Consider the following 16,388-nt stretch of genomic DNA (forward strand, 5'->3'; position numbering starts at 1 on the left):
GGTCCTGCTACCCCATCTCTTTAAACTGCAGATTCCCTTCATACATATTAACCTGGCCAAGACTGTTTCTCTCTGTCTCTGTCCATGTTCCTACCACTACTGGTGTCCCCATTGCTTCCAGTTCCACCCTGGCTTCCTGCTCTGCTGGCTCCACCCTGATCTCAGGGACCATTACTTCACATGTTGATAAACTAGAGCCAGCCAGACGATCACACAGGGAGAAGTTGGAGTCCTAATTACCTGAACATCCCAATTTGCCATTCTAAATCAATAGATGCACAGTTGAAAAAGGAGGCCATTCATCCTAATCTGAAAGCTGCTCCTTTAAGGTGTGTGTGTGTGTGTGTGTGTGTGTTCTGTCACAGTCCTCTATTGTGCTTCCCCAGTCCATGTCTCTTATTTTAAAGTTGTGTCTTTGTCTGCCAAGTTTGTAGTTCTGTGTAGTTATTTTGTTCCACTGGTCCTTATTCTTGATTGTCTCCCAGGTGTGTCTAATCAACCATGATTACTCTGTATATTATACAATTATAAAAATAAATAAACTGAAATACAGTATACAGCGGGTGATACAGCAGACAAGCTTATTGTTTATATCTATGCACGCATTAGCTCTTATGCATGCATTAGCTTTTGGTTGGGATGGGACACTGCAGTGCCTTGTTTGTCTAAGTCCGTCGCTTCTCTCTCTGTTAGTAAAAAATATTAATCTAAGCTGCTCCAATCATCGCCCTCCTCCACAATGCTGCATCAATGCCAGCTTTGAAATGCTACAGTTTGCCTCCACCCACTTTAACTCACCATTGTGATCAGGGCCTCCCACTGTTTTATTGACTATCTCACTAATTACTGCTTGCATTAACAAAGCCCTTAAAGTACTGTAAAGAAGTTTCAGTTGACTGGATTGAAGAGAAAGGGGGTGGAGTCTTCTCCTCTGAGCTTCGGGGTAAAGGATGTATCTTCCCTTTGGCAGGTACACACTCCCTCTGATCATAGATCATTGATCACAGTCGTCAATATCTGCTGTTCCCCTTGCATATCAATGCTCTTATCCATCTCTGGATTAGGATGAATGGCCTCCTTTTTTCCTCAACTGGGTGTCCATTGATTTAGGATGGCATATTAGGATGTTCATGTAATTAGGCTTCCAACTTCTCTCTGTGTGATCGTCTGGCTGGCTCTAGTTTATCACCATTTAAATCACTGTTCTGGCACACAAAGCTGGCAAAAGACCAAGCACTAAAATGCAATGACTAGTTATAGGACGACAGTGTTGTGGTGTGGTTTCAACATATGTTCTGGTTTTCATGTTGTTATTAGTGAGTAAGTAAATATTAATTTAATAATGTATATAATGGAAAAATTCCCAAGAATGTGGTTAATTTGAAGATACTTAACATCAACTAGTCATCTAGAAAAGTAGTAAACTAGTTAGTTGGTGTTTTAATGTAAATTATTTCTCATGAATCTTGTCACAGAGTGACTTTTAGGGCGGAACCAAAAAGTGAGAGGGGAGGTTTCGCCTGGACCGAAATTTTAAAACACCCAATGACTTCCTGGTTCTCCATGGCAACAAAACGGGGTTATTAGAAGCAGGTGACATCGTTTAGCGTGGCGATTCGTGATTGGGAAATGCAGCGAGGGAGAGACATATAAATAGGACATCCAAAGACACAGAAGAGTGAATTTCCGGGCTCACTTCCGCCATGGGCGCAACCACAGCACGATCCCGCTGAAGAGTCCGCGAGCCCCATTGATCCGGCAAACGTTTAGAGCGAGCGGAAAGAGTGCGGGGCCGTGAAGGACGAAAGGAAGGAGTCGTTGTTGTTTGGGAAGTGTGGAAGTCATCACGTTCATGATTGTTCCATTGTTTCTTGTGGATGTTGGAGCGGGTGTTGTGGCAAGCGGTGTGTTGATGCGGTGAAGTGGATGAGGAAGAGTTGAAGAGAGGATCTGTCGGAGGAAAGAGGAGAGAGAGACAAGTCATTGAAACAGGTTTGGAAGAAGGCAAATCATATTGAAGCAGTACATTCTTACTTGTGTGTGTGCATCTGCATTGAAGGTCACAGTGAAGCACGATCTCTGGCGGAGATTTCGCAGAGTCAAGTGACTTTTTGAAGACTGCTAAAGGAGGGAGAACAACACGGAAGAAGAGAAAAAAAGCGTTACCAGACTGTGAGTACCAGTGGTTTATTTTACACTCACTGAAGCATTGGAGGAACGGACAGTCACCATTTGTGTGGAGTGTGTCGTTGCGTAGTGGCCCTGCCGTGGAGAACGAAGCCGGTGGGCGAGCCAGTGGATTGCAGGACATCTGGAGCGCTGTGCGGGGACTCGTGTCATCTATCCAAATCGCCTGTGGCAGCGATTGCAACATCTCCCCCTTCAGTGAAGTACTTGATCCAGCGTGGAGGTATGGGCCTTATCTGTCACTAACGAAAGTGTGGATTGCCGTGGGTGAGTGTGCATTTTTGACGTGTGTGCATCTGAGGTATTTGCAGTGCTGTGCCGTGTCTCCTGTCGCCCGTACCGTCCCTAGGTCAAGCCAGTCGCTGTGAGGTGTGTCGTGGAGCTGCTATGGCGCGATCATCATCGTGGACTTACCTTCTTATCCCCCCCACCTGCGTGTCCAAGCAACGAAGGAGATTGGTTGAGTACAGTGATTGAAGTGCTGTGGAGGAGATAGCGCTTGTAGCTTTAGAGCAGCACGCCTAGTGCACCACAGAGCCACACTAGAATCAAGCTAAAAGCTATATGTACCCGAAGTCGTCTGTTGATTCAGAGCAGCACACCCAGTGAACCGCAGAGCCACACTAGAGCCGAGCTAAGAGCTATATGTACCCAAACGCCTTGTCGATTCAGTCCAGCGCGCCTAGCGAAGTTCATACTTACCTTGTGCATCCACTAATTGTTTTATTCTGCCTCCAGGAGAAGAGGAGGGCGCCACGGGTTTAAGAGACAAGAGAGAAGGAGCTCCGTCCCCCTGTCTCCCCCTTAGTAGTGCCCCTGTCTCTGGCACCTGCCCTCTCCCCTCCTGCAAGATCCAGCTGGGAGGCAGAAGAAGGATTATTTTAGCTCCCCCTTTTCCCCTCTCCCACCATAGTTTTAGATAATTTAAATAAAGTTTGTTTTAATTTTACTTACCTGCTTCGTGTGTTTGGTCATTGGGGTGCTTTTGGGGACCTCCTCGAGGTGGAACGCCCGGAGGGGCATCAGTAGCCCGCTCCAGTTGGTGACAATCTCATGGCAGTTTGTACATATTTTTTGAGGTGACTAATTCATATGAATTTGTAAGACTTAATGCATAGAGTTCAGGATGGATATTTTGCTCAAGAAAGATGAGGTAGAAGGGCATCAGAATTGTCTCAGTTACGAATGTAACCCTCGTTCCCTGAAGGAAGGCAACAGAGACGTCACATCGTGATCAACGAATTGGGAACACACTTTGCGAAACTTGTTAAAGGCCAATAAACTTGGCATTCAGGTATTAGCATCTGTCAGCGCCGTTCTGCTGCTGGAACATAAAACGAGCGTCAGGTGCAAAACCAAATCAGTTATTTTCGCTAAGAAAGCCGAGCATCAGTGCCTGGCCAACCTCAGCAATAGTTCAGCAAACTGTATTGACGGGAAATAACGCCTCCGTTCCCTTCCTTCAGGAAACTAGGGTTACATACGTAACCGAGGCGTTCCCTTTCAGTCGGTCATTCAGCCGGAATTCAGGGAATTCCTACCAAAGCACCACTGAAGCTGTCCCTTCCAGTGCCTATGTAAACCTTCCAACTCTAGATCTGACCCTCTACTGGGGGAGGTTGAAAAGCAGTCCCCTCTGTCTCCAAGTCGCCCAGTCCAAAGCTTACACTTTTCCTTTTCATGAAGAGGGCTAAGTGGGCGGGCTGCTTACTTCAGGTTCCTCTGCGGTGCCTGGGTGAAGGAACGATGTTTGCTGAAGCAGGATACCCTCGGCGAGGAGCAGGCTTAGGCGCCGGTACAGATTGAGAAGGGGCAGCTGGCTTCCGATGCGGCATATATATGGCCTCAGTCTGCTTTTGGGTGGCCGAAAACTGTTGTGCCAAGCTCTCTACCGTGTCGCCGGAAAAGTTGGTCTGGGAAATCGAAACATTCATGAGACAATACTGATCGACATCCTTGATGTCTTGCAACCAGAGATGGCAAAAGACAGCTGCGCTTGGGTTCTCTCTTGTGCAGATCCATCAGAGCCTTAGCATGATATACCTGCAGCAACTCCATGGCATGAAGTGCAGAGGCCACCTCCCCGCAAGCCCAATACGCAGACACCGTTAGTGTGGACAACTGCCAACACGCCCATGATGGAAGGGCTATCCGTCCAGGTGGCCGGAGTTGCTGGACACAGCTGTGTACAACTGACCACTCCACTGTCGGGACGTCGCAATACCCTTTAGCGGCACCGCGATAGAGAGAAGTGGGGGTGATGGCTGAAGGGTCACAAGAGGAGAACAGAAGGCAACAGAAGGCAACAAAAGGGGAGGTGACGTTCCCGGAGGTATCCAAACACAAGAGACAGAGATCATGACCATCCTCAGGACCCATAAATTTGCTGCATCCGGAACTGCACAGACAAAATGACATTTTTAAGACGACACACTTGTCGTGACACGAGAGAATGGCTCCCTTTAAAAAGACACATATTATTTAAGACAGAGAAATAAAGAGGTGGAAATCTGCAAGACTTCACTGTGGTGCTGTCTCTCCAACCAACTTCAAACAAGCGGCGAATTTCCGAGCAGAAAGAGAGCTCCTGATAGCAGTTGATCTGCTAGCTTTTGAAGCGAAAAAAACTGATTTGGTATTGCACCTGACGTCCGCTTTATGCTCGCGCGGCAGATGCAAATACCTACATGCCAAGTTCATTAGCGTTTTACAAGTTTCTCAAAGTAGATTGGTTCCGTGAAGCACGTTTCCAATTAGTTGATCATGACGTGACATCACAGCTGGGGTTATGTGTCTTGCTCAAGGACACCTCGACACTTGGCCAGGTGGAGCCGGGGATTGAACCACCAACCTTCCCGTTTGTAGACAACCTACATGAACCACTGCCACCCCATAGGAAAGTAGTTACTCTATGTAAAGTGGTAATCTTAAATGGATAATGTGTCTGTTCATGTCACATTTCATATTTAATATGAATCTGAGATCATAATGGACAAATCTGCATTGGTTAAAAAAGCAGAAGGTAAAATAGTCACATGATTACTGAGATAATGAAGCACTTTCTATTAACAAACATGTCCTAACAAACCACCCTTTCACCTCCCAGGGGAATCTGGAATTAAACAGGGTCAATGCCCCTCCTCACCTAGGTGGCACGTGTAGGGATGTCAGTGACTAAAAGCTTAGAGGGGAAAGACCAAGATGAGGGTGTGGGGGGTTGACCTTGTACATGGAGGGTTGTGGGGCAGACCAGCCAACCATCTGTCAGAGCTGCTGTGGACCTGACCTGTCATGATTGTCTGGCTGGGAGGTCAAAGGGAGAATGAGATGATAGGAAAGTAAAGAAGGAACCAAGAAAATAGAATGGAGAAAAACTAGACAACTTAACTAGAAAGCATTCCGATTATTTTCTTATAGTGAATCCATTACCTTTGTCGATCTGAAAGTAGATTTTTTTTCTATAAAGACATAGTGCAAAAGCCTCACTAACCTTTAACCATTTTGAATGTCAACACTGTACATGTAAAAATTTGATTTTTCAGTAATTTTCACAAGGTGACATAAATGGGCAACTAATGCATGGCATTAATAGCTGACTGTAAATGGGTCTTAAGTATACGCTTATGGTGTGTGCAAGCACTTTGCTCTAAAAATGTTCAAACATTAATGGCAATCTATTTTTAAAATGTCTTTTAAAGAAAAATTCAAGAATGTGAAATGACTGGTATAAAAAAATGCATATATCTAAAGTAATACAATATACAATATGAATGTGAAACTCAATAAATGTAACATCTGTAATAACAGTTTGCACAATGCAATTGCTATAGCCATACAGTATCAGTTGTGTACATGTGCAGTTCGACCTGCAGCTAAGCATACATTTGATATAATAGTAAGTGTGGTTTATGGGTAAATATAGGTAAACCTTTGTATACAGTTTTTAGTTTAACTGTGTTAATGGTGTTCTTGAAGCTCGGCTAACAGGTTGTTTGTTATGCTACCAGTGCCAGAGTCGTGGGTTTATTTAAAAAGTCATAGCTATTAAGCGTGCGCATGACAAATCAAAAACAGAATAGATTAATTATGACTCCACATATTAATGTAATTAATTATCACTATACCACCTGCCACTACTCAGCTGATGAACTTAATGCTAGTTTAACAATTGCAAGGTCTCTACTGTCTACTGTCAACCATTTACAAGAGGGATGATTTTACTACGGGGTGCAAAACAGACAGCATTCCAGACCCTTGCTAATTTGTAAGGATGTGCTATTTGTGAGTCTGTCCACACCTCACATCTATCTGAACACATATTTCATTCTTTGACTACTTGTTCTTTGTCAGACAAGAGTAATTTAACTCTAGGATGAGTAAGACTTGTCACTTATGTGAGACTGACACTGATGTAGAAGTGACCTTTGACCATGCGTGCTTGTCTCTCATTATCACTTACTCTGGAACTGAAATCAGACTGGGCCAGCCTGTTGTCACATGATTTCCCAGTATGGCCTTCTGGACAACACATTCATGGACACACCCGTAGAGAGAGAGAGAGAGAGAGAGAGAGAGAGAGAGAGAGAGAGAGAGAGAGAGATGGCATACTTTGACAACAATACATACTGAATTAGATGAAGTAACTACTTTCTGACTGTTCGTATGTTTTTTTTTTATAATATAGATGGGTGGAGTATACATACCCTGCATCTGAAATGTACATGAATTCTGAATATACTACACCCATCATGTTATCATTGTCATGTGACCCGTGTGCATATGCACTGCGATTGAAATAGCTTACTTCCATACTATATAGTAGGTAAAAATCAGTATACAAGACAAGAAGTATGTCTGAATTATAAAAGTCTGAAAGTACCTGGGTGACCTACTATTTTAAGCTAGATTTTTAAAGGGATAGTTCACCCCAAAATAAAATAACCTCATGATTTTCTCACCCTCAAGCCATCCGTGATACATATGTCTATCATCTTTCAGACTAACACATGTTCAGTTATTTCCTAGCTTTTCCAAACTTAATAATGGTTGAAAACAGGGTCTAGTACCTTGAAGCCCAACAAATGTGCATCCATCCTTCACAAAAGTAATAGCTTTAGGTGTGCATTCAATGGACACTTTCCCATGAGGCTGTGCAAACTGTGGAGCTGACACATTCAAAAAAGTAAGTATTGTTAAAAGAACTGGGTGGCTCTTTAAGTTATTTAGGTAATAAGAAATGTATTCCTCACAATTTTATTGTACAACGCATAAATTATGGCCATGGTTGTTCAAATTATGCAATAGGTCAAAAGACATATGGGTCACATAACAATTAAAAACATGGGCGGATGCAATACGGCTGAAATGAATTTATACTGCACCCAATAAAGTTTAACAATTAAGCAGTCGGTTCTTCATTTAATTCAGTAATCCAGATGCAGCAATGTCTTTTAATTAAATATAGACATTTCAGCAGCAACAACACAAACAAACGGCTTTTGTTGACCAAACTTAACTTCTGGTAGACTTCCTCATAGAGTTAATATCAACAGAGTCCTTTCAGAATAGTTCATTTCTGATAACACGCAAAAAAAGACAAGTAAATTACCTTCATTTAGATATTATATTTAACACGTATCAACTACACTGAGCTAACGTTACTTTGTAATTTTTTTGCTACAGATCCTTGAATTGTTGCCTGGCTGCAAAATCTCTCTTTACAGTAGGCCTGGCAAACTCGTTTCCTTTTAAGGATCCGGGTTACTGTGAGTCACTCACTAAAGTGTAACCGGCTGATCCACGCGACTCGAGATTCTCAAAGCAGGAACATTGCAGACTCGCAGACCATGGGACTCATGAGACTTCACTCGCTCTACAGATCCACTAACCGGCTACGGCTGATCCGCGCGAATCAGCCGGTTAGTGGATCTATAGAGCGACTGAAGTCTCCTCAAAAGCAAATCCACAACAAAAGCCTTTCACTTCTGAAAAACATGCTTATAGGTTTTAGATTTGGTGTGTATGGTCGACCATTTAAAAAAATAGGCCTAATAATAATATCAAAATAATATAGAGAAAATGTAGAAAAAACTGTGTCCTGATTATGTAGCCACCGAGCCGGAGAGTCTCGAGTCTGCAATGTTTCCGGCGGATCTGCGAATCTGCAGTGCTTCCGGCTCTGATTCGAGAGACAATTCGCCTTTAAAAGACGTTTTCTTTCAGTCATAGAAGTACAAATAGCAGGCTTTTAATTGCTGTAAATGTCATTGTAATCTCATAAAATAATTTGCAAATATGCAATAAAAGGTTTGTACTCTAAAAATACAAACAAGAGATAAAGAATTTACAAACGTGCGGAAAGCCATTTCAGCACTCGGACAGCGCCATGTTTTTTAGAAGCATTACGTAAAAAGGTTCTCATCTCACCATATCCACAAGTACAAAGTCATCATATACAATAAATCCATAAGATAGCATTTAAAAAATATTTTAAAACAGATGCATATGTTTAAAGCAAAGCATTTATTTACTTACCAGGCTACAGGTGAAGCAGCTCTTTACGCCTTTTAACGTCTCATAATCGGTCCTCATTTATGTCCAAAAGACTCAATAATAATCTTTTACATTTTAATCCTTTAATTAGTCAGCTTTTTTGTGCTGCTGCGCATCCATGTATGATAAGCAAACCCGCGTTGTTGTCTCGTTTATAGGCGCATATTTCTAACGCGCTAATTAAATAACAAAAACAATATTGCGCCATAGACTTTAGACCAGGTTTTAGTTGGTCAATTGCGTAGTCTATTTAAGTTGCCTCAAAATAGCAATGCGCCTGAACACACCTCGTTTTCAGACCAGAACGCCCATGGGCGCAACATTAGATGCAAATGCGTTTGCTATTTAAACAACATGGCGCTAAACATGAAAATGATAATTGTGCTGGGTTGAAACTAGCAAAAGACACTTGCGTCGCGCATTGCGCCGCATTGTGCCGGGTGTATGATAGGGCCCAATAGCTTGTTAAGGTGTTTTAAATAAGGAGACATGTATAACTCTCTGGGAGGGGGTCCTCGAGAACAAGGATTGAGAAACACTGATCTATGCTATCCGGTCTTCCCTCCTCTTTGAGAAACTGAAACTTTTATTTTCAATCTCAGTTTTGCCACTAGCAAGACCAACAAACAAGCACAGATCGTAAGATAACTTCTGGGCCGTTTATAGCAAACAGGAAGTAAGTGTAGAAGGAATGGAGTAGTTTAAATATTCGGAAGTGGGCTCCCTCTGGTGGTTGGAGCAATCAGTCTCTGGCTGTGGTCTTACAGTGTTATTTAAAACAAAGTGATACTTAAAGCTAACATTGAGGACATAAGATAATGCTTTACATGAATTACCACTTAAAACAATATTTCAGAGAAAACATTAGGTTATAGAGAGAAGAAACAAAACAAATGATGGTTGGCAAAAACTCTAGCATCCACTCAAACCAAAGTAGTGTCATGCTTCAAAAACAGTCACATAATTGTGATAAAAATACTTGGCACTGTAATGTGATTTTTTAATAATGCAGTCTTTCATGGTGTTAATTAAGATATAAGAAGGAAGTCAATTTTCCAGTAGCTCTTTATACAGCATGTATTAACATCTCCGTTCTTACCCTCTGACTCTGAGTGATAAGTGCACTTGCATAAGGCCCAGACTTGTAAAATGAGTTTCTTTCAGGGAAAAACGGGGCACTCTGGTCTCTGATGTGGCTTCAAGTTCTATAAACCACTGTGTTGTTAAGCATTTGATGGCAGTATGCAGAGCGCAGTCCTGGCCTCTCCTAATGAGGCTGTTTTTATAACCTTAAAGAAAGAGGGGGAGAACTGTTAAGCCTGATTAACTTACCAAAATCTGCTCATGTTTCTTTCACACCAGACTTCAAAGGGATCACATTTTAAATTTCCTGGACACTGGTATTAAGTGGACCAATTTACAACTGCTTTCTTGATCTTCAAAGACCGCACACTCTCTGCCGTGAATCTTCCCCGTCATAAGTTCATGGGGCATCGCATTAACACAATTTGTCAGCAGTAATGCCAATAAATAATGACCAGTAGTAGCAAGAAGGTAATTAATCTCTTTATGTGTTGGAGTTTATGGCTTTGTGTTGTAAAATGAACTCTTACTTTGGTCTTTCATTGTAGTTGTAATTTAGAGTTTAGTGGAGTATGTCACCAGCCATGTTTGATTCCAACACAAAAGCTGAGGATGATTTTGTAAAATGAAAGAGGCTCTTGCTTTATATCAACAGTCTGTGCGTAAGAGTGATGAAAGCCAAAATCTTGACAAATATCAACACTCAGTTCTGAAGTAACCCCCAAGAGATTTCCATTGCTTACAGAGTCAAGAAGATGAAGTATCACTTTTTAAATTGTATGAAAGGCAAAATAAATTAATCCAACAGTATAATTAATGATGTGACACCTAACTAATGATGTCTGGATTGTGGTGACCTTTCCCTAGAGTCAATGAGGTATACCGTGTCCACCTGTGACCACCCTTAAGCTGGCAGATTGAGATCTGAATTTGTCTTCTGCCCCCTTGTCAGGCTTGTCAGTGACCTCTTGTTCTTGATTTAGACATGGGTAAATGGACCTATTCATCTTTGTAAGTTCATACAATTTGTTCATGAATTTAGCATTTACAATAAATCCTGACTAGAACAATTGGTGTATTTGATACCTCCTTTACAGAACTATTAAATGTTTATTTCTGACTGGCAGACAGATGTATTAAATTATGTTATAATAATTCACTAGGCTTTCCATCATATTTGCAATACCACAACGAAAAACGTGGTTGTATATCACATAACTCACTGTCTAGATATAAGAGGTCCTCTGTGCACATATTCAGAGCACAACTTTTGATTGAGAACCCATGTGATTTTCTAGGGCAAGAGTATTCAACCTATTTTAGGCCAAAGGCCTCTTGGTGGATAGAGTGACAGAGTAATACAACCACTGACACCCTGTTGAAGGCCCTTGCTCTAGGTGTGCATACATACATGTTCACTTTTTACAGTTTTTAGCTAAAATCACATCATATGTCATGCATCCTGTGGAACACATGCCATCTGTCCCTACAGAGCTGTTCAACCTTACTTCTGTTCTTCTCTGTGGACTGTGTCGGTTGACCTCATTGTTGCACAAAACCAGCACAAACCATTATAAACCACCTTTAAACCAGCAGATAAGTTCATGCTAGTCTGTGTTGCCTTTTAAAGGCTCTCTAAGCGAATCTGCGAGACGTTAGTTTTGTTGACGTTTGAAACAGACGGAGCGTAGGTAACTCCTCCCCTCCCCCTCCCTTCCGTGCTTTCATGAACGCGCCCAACCCCCACCCCAAAATCCTTTTTGTCGTTTATTGGCTGGAATACTTTGTTTTGTTTTGTGATGCTAGGTTTGGCCACTATGTTGATATTGCCGTTTGTGAAGCCTGGGCTGTCTACAGAGATCGCGTTTTTTTACAGTTTGATTAGCGGACAGGCAGCAAGCAGATAGTGAGGAGATGTTTCCGGTATGTAACAAAAAATGTTTTATGGTCTAAAACGCTTCAATTCGCTTAGAGCGCCACTGCACTTTTTAAAAAAAATAGGCTTATTCGGGCTTAGTCTCTCATTCCGGCATAATAATCAAGGACTTTGCTGCCATTTCATGGGTGCAGCAGGCGCAATTATATTACCCAGTGCCCAAAAATAGTCCCCTTGGTAACTTTCAATAGCTGGGGACAATTTTTGGACACTGCATAATATCATTGCGCCTGCTGCACCCATGGTAGCTACAAATAGGAAATGTTTTTTTTTTTTTTTTGAGTGCGATGCTAATGGTCTAATTAGATTCAATGAATTATGCTAAGCTATGCTAAAAGCCAGACCCGGAGATTGCCTGAATGGATTCCAAATGGCAAAACTGAATTTTTTAACTCTAGGGGAGCTGGAAAATAAGCCTTTTTTTAAAAAGAGAGTGTCCCTTAAAGGAATAGTCTACTCGTTTTCAATATTAAAATATGTTATTACCTTAACTAAGAACTGTTGAATCATCCCTCTGTCATCTGTGTGTGTGCACGTAAGCGCTGGAGCGCGCTGCGACGCTACGATAGCATTTAGCTTAGCCCCATTCATTCAATGGTACCATTTAGAGATAAAGTTAGAAGTGACCAAACACATCAACGTTTTTCCTATTTAAGACGAGTAGTTATACGAGCAAGTTTGGTGGTACAAAATAAAACATAGCGCTTTTCTAAGCGGATTTAAAAGAGTAACTATATTTTATGGCGTAATAGCACTTTTGGGAGTACTTCGACTCGGCGCAGTAACACCCTCCCTCTCCCATTATGAGAGTGAGAAGGGGAGCGGACTTTTCAGGCGAGTCGAAGTACTCCCAAAAGTGCTATTACGGCATAAAATATAGTTACTCTTTTAAATCCGCTTAGAAAAGCGCTACGTTTTATTTTGTACCACCAAACTTGCTCGTATAACTACTCGTCTTAAATAGGAAAAACGTTGATGTGTTTGGTCACTTCTAACTTTATCTCTAAATGGTACCATTGAATGAATGGGGCTAAGCTAAATGCTATCGTAGCGTCGCAGCGCGCTCCAGCGCTTACGTGCACACACACAGATGACAGAGGGATGATTCAACAGTTCTTAGCTAAGGTAATAACATATTTTAATATTGAAAATGAGTAGACTATTCCTTTAAGAGATGTAACTTTTAAATATCTGCTTTATTTTTGTTGATACATATTTTCAGGTAAAATTAGAAGTTCATTAATTTTCTATCTGCCTCATTTGTAAAGATTAATATTATTTGTTACGTAGTGATATCACTGTCTGTGAGTTGTTCCTGGTTCTACATGAAAACATCAGAAAGTCATGGTGTGCTGCACCAACCATTGCATCCACTTAAATCCATCATAGAGGCAATGTCGTAAGTTCATCTATGTGACATTAGAAGCAAGCTAACGGTGATGCTAAAAGTCATCATGTTAATGACAAAGAGTGACAGTAAATGATCAACCTTACTTTGACTCTGTCTTCATTGGCTACGGGTTAACTTGTTGTATAGTTAGAGTTTCAACACACTGCATGAGAACACTACATAGTCAAAGACGTTTAGCAAGGTGGAAGCAAGGTGGAAACACACACACAAATGCAAATGATTTCGTTTCTGCAGATTTGCAATTTTGTGGATATGTTGGGACTCAAAATTGAATTCTGCTTTTTGACATTAAAAGTGCACCCATGCACCCTTAACATAAATATGGTTGGAACAGAATAGTTTCTATCAAATATTCATAGCCTGATTTTCTGTGCTGGTTGACCACTTTGTCATTTACTGTAGATTTCATCTCAGTCTTTTCTCCATTTCATCGCGTCAGAGTTCTAGAGAACTGTTGATTAATCCCAATTCACACTGAAGTCCCAGCCATCCAAAGTTCTATCAGATAACCAGTCTGACATTCTCATAATGCTACGAAGTCATTTCACGCATGGCACTGAGCTAATCTTCAATCACGGTATGGCAGATATGCTCATCTCCATCACATGTCTAAAGCAGACCCCCACAGACTGATATCAGACTTATAAAATGAGTTTGGTTGAAGCTTACTATGTGGGTTCTGGCAATGTATTGTATCAATGTAACATAACCATGCACCCTGTTGATTGATATGGGAACACTGGTCAGACGGTCTCTTTTCGTAATTAATAGAGTCAACTGTGTATGCGGTAAAGCTTTTGAATCACTTAAAATTGATTGCTATAAGTATTAATATTCATAATCCCCATGCCACTGTTGGAAGATGTGCTTAGTGGCATTCCAAGTGTCAAATATCTGATTTCCCTAAACCTGAACTATTCCACTTGCCCAAACCTGAGGATAAGTTCTTAATTTCTGGCAATAACATAAAGGTATATAATACCGGAGAAAGCAATTCTCATTCATCTTAATGTTTTTTTTTAATCTTATTATAATTGACTATGCAGCCACTGCAGAACTGCAATGATACATTTTGCTTATATGACCACTTTTTATAGCCAATCACATGAGCCAAAAATGTCAGAAATTATGTTTTAGTCCAGATGTTGCAGTTGGTACATTGGTAGTTGTAAAAGGTAACAAGCCAAACATTAAGGGGTGGTTTCCCGGGCAGGGATTCGCTTTAACCAGGACTAGGCCTTAGTTTAATTAAGAAATATAACTAGTTTTAACAAACATGCTTTACTAAAACACATTACTTGTGTGCATTTTGAGGCAAAACAAAGGGCACTGATGTATTTTAAGATATGTTTTAAGTTTGAACAGGTCTTACCCACTAAACACAGGACGTCGGATAGACGTGCAGATCATGTCTATATTGGGTCCGTCTGTCCATGACCAATTCTGGACATCTATTTGACGTCCAAACTAGGTCCACTATTTGGACGTCCAACCATGACCCTACTTGGACGTCATATTTACGGGCAACATTTGACGTTTGAGCTGGGTAATATTTTGGACGTCATTTGGACGTCATATTTACGGGCAACATTTAACGTTTGAACTGGGTGATTCTTTGGACGTCATTTAGACGTCATATTTACGGGCAACATTTAACGTTTAAACTGTGTGATTCTTTGGACGTCATTTGGACGTCTATGACAGGCCTATGTCTATATTACATGATTAGACCTATAAAAATGTGTTTATTTACAAATATCAGCATTATTGTACCAACATGATTAATACTTACGAATAGTCTATATTATTTATACAGTACTGTTTTTTCTGCTTTCTTGAATTATATACAAATTCATCTAAATGTACAATTTAAAATCTGTAATTAAATGTGTAGTTCGTTATTAAAATTAAAATTATATGATCATACAATGATTATATACAAAGTGAAGATATGGCTGTGTGGCCGAGTGGTTAGCGAGACTTGCTTATAACCCAGAGATCGAAATGACTGAAGTGTTTCAGTGTTGCAATGGATGGGTGAAATGCAGAGACAATAATTTATTTTCGCTTTTTTCATGTCTATTTTCCTTACACGGAGGTCCTACGGATGTCAACCTTAAGACGTGCAGAAGACGTCGAAAAAAAAGACGTTGCCTGGCGTTACAAAACAACCCCTTTTATGGACCGGATTCGGACGTCCAAAAATTACATGAAAAAGACGTCATTCCAACGTCACTTTGCACAGTGGGTAGATTTGTTTTAGTCTAGGACTAGTCTAATCCCTGTCCGGGAAATTGCCCCTATAGCAATAATACTAGACATATATTTTAAAATACTAAAGCTATTTGAAATCAATATCATATCTGACTCTTCCTTCCATGACCCTACTTTGAATGCTAGTAAAATATGTTTTTGTGAAACTTTCTCTTGAAGGGTTTTGGTAAAAATAAGTTTTTGACTAATTGCATTAAGATTGGCCTACACTGTAGCATATTCTGTCCAAGAACAGTCCACTATGCTGAAAAGATCACAATGAATTTCCATGTTGAAACAAGGTGCAGGTCTAACTATCTTCCAACCCATAAAATTGTTTTGATCGTTTGACCGTTTTCCCAAATACGACCAAAAGATGCATTTTCTCCTCTACCGGCTGGTGAAAATTAATTAGGGTATGAAATTATACATATTGAGGTACAATATGATGACATGTACTGGAATTGTGAATTTCAATTTAAACCACCAGGATTCATATTTTTTTTTTTACACATTATACTATTCGGGCATTTAGGGCAAATAACGTATCTATTTATTTATTATATGATTTACTACACAGGATACAAAACAGTGACAACTTTTCACGATCATCTGTGTATGAATGGGTGAATTTGAGGCTAATTGTAAAGCGCTTTGGATGGCCATAGGTCTGTTAAAAGCGCTATATAAATGCAGTCCATTTACCATTTAACGAAAACGTTTTCAAAAAGTACTTAAAATATTAGCAATGATAGGTCACCTTTGATTGTGAAATACCACTGGTTCTCGTGTGTCTCAGCTAAGGATGTGAAGCACTTTTGGCTCTCGTGGCAGATAGCTTCATGCTCTAATATTTTGGTTTATGTTTGAATGAGCCTGACTCTGCACTTTGCATTCATGGATTTTTTGTATAAAGTGATAGTATGACTTCAGTTCGCAAGGTTTGCAACGCAAAATGTTTGTAAT

The sequence above is a fragment of the Misgurnus anguillicaudatus genome, unplaced genomic scaffold, assembly GCF_027580225.2.
Source record: "Misgurnus anguillicaudatus unplaced genomic scaffold, ASM2758022v2 HiC_scaffold_28, whole genome shotgun sequence".
In the NCBI taxonomy this organism is placed as follows: Eukaryota; Metazoa; Chordata; class Actinopteri; order Cypriniformes; family Cobitidae; genus Misgurnus; species Misgurnus anguillicaudatus.